The sequence below is a fragment of the Octopus bimaculoides genome, chromosome 24 (assembly GCF_001194135.2).
Source record: "Octopus bimaculoides isolate UCB-OBI-ISO-001 chromosome 24, ASM119413v2, whole genome shotgun sequence".
NCBI classification, from domain to species: Eukaryota; Metazoa; Mollusca; class Cephalopoda; order Octopoda; family Octopodidae; genus Octopus; species Octopus bimaculoides.
The window spans coordinates 8,456,987-8,460,361 of NC_069004.1; positions in this window are offsets into that span (position 1 = coordinate 8,456,987).

The window sequence follows — 3,375 nt, forward strand, 5'->3', positions numbered from 1 at the left end:
AGTGATATGGTTTTTCTCCTGAATGAATACGTTTGTGAACAGTTAATGTGCTTCCATCAGTGAAAGATTTACTGCAGATATTGCAGTGATAAGGTTTTTCCCCTGTATGAATACGTTTGTGAGAAATTAATGTACTTCCATCAGAAAATGATTTACCACAGATATCACAGCGATACGGTTTTTCCCCTGTGTGAATACGTTTATGTTTAGTTAAGGAACTTCCATCATTGAATGATTTACCACAGATATCACAGGGACATACCTTCTCCCCTGTATGAATGTATATATGTTTAGTTAAAAGATAAGCTTCAGAAAATGATTTACCACAGATGTTACAGTGACATGGCTTTTCACCTATATGAAAACATATGTGCCTAATTAAGCTAGACCTCTGAGAGAATGATTTACCACAGGTATCACAGTAGTATGGTTTCTCTCCTGTATGAATACGTTTGTGTTTAGTTAATGTACTTCCATCAATGAATGATTTACCACAAGTATTACAGTGATATGGCTTCTCTCCTGTATGAATAAGTTTTTTGTGAGAAGTTACTTCACTTCCATTACTGAAAGATTTACCACAGATATCGCACTGATATGGTTTTTCTCCAGTATGAATGCGTTTGTGGGAATGCAAATGAACTTTTTGAAAGAATGATTTTCCACAGATATCACAGTGATATGACTTCTCTCCTGTGTGAATGTTTTTGTGTTTAGTCAAATTACCTCTTTCGGAGAATGACTCACCACAAATACTACACTCATATGGTTTCTCACCTGTATGAATACGAATGTGACTGGTGAGGCCATTCGTCTGAGAGAATGATTTACCACAGATATCACAGTGATATGGTTTTTCACCTGTATGAATACGTTTGTGACCAGTTAAGTGGCCTCTAAGGGAGAATGATTTACCACAGGTATCACATTTATAGGGTTTTACTCCAGTATGGATGTGCTTGTGAGTAATTAAGGTATGTTTACGCAAGAATGATTTACCACAGATATCACAGTTGTGTGGCTTCTCTCCTGTATGCATATGTCTATGTTCAGTAAAGTTTCGTCTCAAAGTGAATGATTTACCACAGATATCACATTCATAAGGGGTTTCTCCAGTATGAATGCGTTTGTGAGTAGTTAATGTTCTCAATCGAGGGAATGATTTACCACAGACATCGCAGTTATGTGGTTTCTCCCCTGTATGTATATACCCATGTTCAGTGAAGTTTCTTTTTATGGTGAATGATTTACCACAGATATCACAGTTGTATGGTTTCTCTTCTGTGTGAATACGTTTATGGTTAGTAAGGCTGCTTTTTAGAGAGAAAGTCTTTTCACAGATATCACAATGATATGACGATTTTCCTACTTTCTTTGGCAATTCTTCAGGAGAATCCATTTTTCTCTAAATTTTTTGTTTTTCATACAACAGTTATATTGATATTGTACCCTCTATTTATTTATTACTGCACCGATGAAAACCCTTCTATTGCAATGTTTACATCAACTGTTATCTCTGTTGGTATCAGAAGACAGTAGTAAGCTACTTTCTAAACCTGTCCAAATTTAATTGGAATACAAAATCCTCCCATTGGCTTTCTCGACAATGAAGAGGAATGTTTCAGTTGGAAGAACTAACTCTCAGTAACTTAAAGATAAATTTAATAGGAACAAAGTTGTAGCACTTCCGTATAAAATCTTCCTTTTGTCTGTGAATGATGATAAATATACTAATATATATTTAATGCCAATGTCATCTCATATTCTGAAATGATAGAGAAACAATGTAAGATATTGTAAGAACTTTTAAAAAATAGCAATTCAACAGACAAATTTTTCAACAATTCTATATTGAGAAACTATATAAATTTTTACTTCAACATGTACATTCTAATTTACTGTTCAAATTTTTCTTTATGGTTATTTTGTTATTTAAATTACATAAAAAACAAAATTGTGTGAAATTTCCACATTTGCAGTCTACATCTACACCTTCAGATTGTGTAACATTACACATATTATAATAAACAACAATAATTATACATTATATCTGGACTAGTATTTTCAGGGCTTTGCTAAAACTTGCTGTGTTAAGCAGCAAACAACAAGGAAAAAGAAAAAAAAGAAAATTTAAACACACTCTCTCTTTCTCCCTCCCTTAAAAACACATGTCCGGTATCTCTCACCTTCTCTCTCTCTTTCTATATATCCATACATATATGTACATGCCTACATCTATATGTATATATATATATACATATAGATGTATATATATATATATATATACATACAGATGTATATATATATACATATAGATGTATATATATATACATACACACACATTTATATACATACATACACACCAAGCTTTATCTATATCATTACCTCTCTCTCTATATATATATACATACATATAGAAGAGAGAGAGAGAGGTGTATATATATATATATATATATATATATATATATATATATATATATATATATATATATATATATATATATATATATATATATATATATATACACACACACACAGAGTGTGTGTTTATGCTTGCTTTTTTTCTTTTTCCTTATTGTTTTTCCTTGCTTAACACAGCAAGTCTTAGCATACCAACATCAAAAGAAATCGCGCTATCTCTTTCGCGTCCTTTCCCTTACGGAAACTGCCGAATTGATGTAAATAAAGAGATGTCAGAAAAAGGATTGTATCGAAAGAACGCCCAATTCTATTTATTTACTTACATTAATACAGCATTAAAACAAACGTTTATCAACTTACCGTTTCCAGATGCAATCAGTGAATCAATGTGGTGTGTGTTTCCACCAAACTACCAAACTAAATATCTGATTGTTAGAATGGGATTTACCAATGTTTTTATCAACTTTATTCTACAGCAACACTCAGATAGCTCCTAATTTGATCGGCAATAAAATTCGAACTTACAACTATGAACAAGTGAAGCTGACTTTATGTCTCCAGCCGTACTTTCGATATCACATTGAAACTCAATGGTAGTGTCCCTTTGAAGATGCTGCGAGCTCATAGGGAGGCGCTGGATGTTTCTAAATGAGATGTGAGAATTCCTAGAAATAAAATAGTGAAACCCGACGCAATACATAAGTTTTAAAGACATTTTGAGGAAGATATCTTGATCTTTAGAATATGAATAGGACATCGTGCTATCAGTTGGTGCAAATACTTATAATAAACCACCAAGCTAAACAACTGATATGTCTCCCCGCCCCTCTTCTCAAATCTTATGGTCAAACAACGTATTGTAGGTATTAACCGCCGTAGAGTATTATAATCATTTCTTGTTATGACAAATATATACATACTAAGATACACACACATAACCCCTCCCCCATTTAT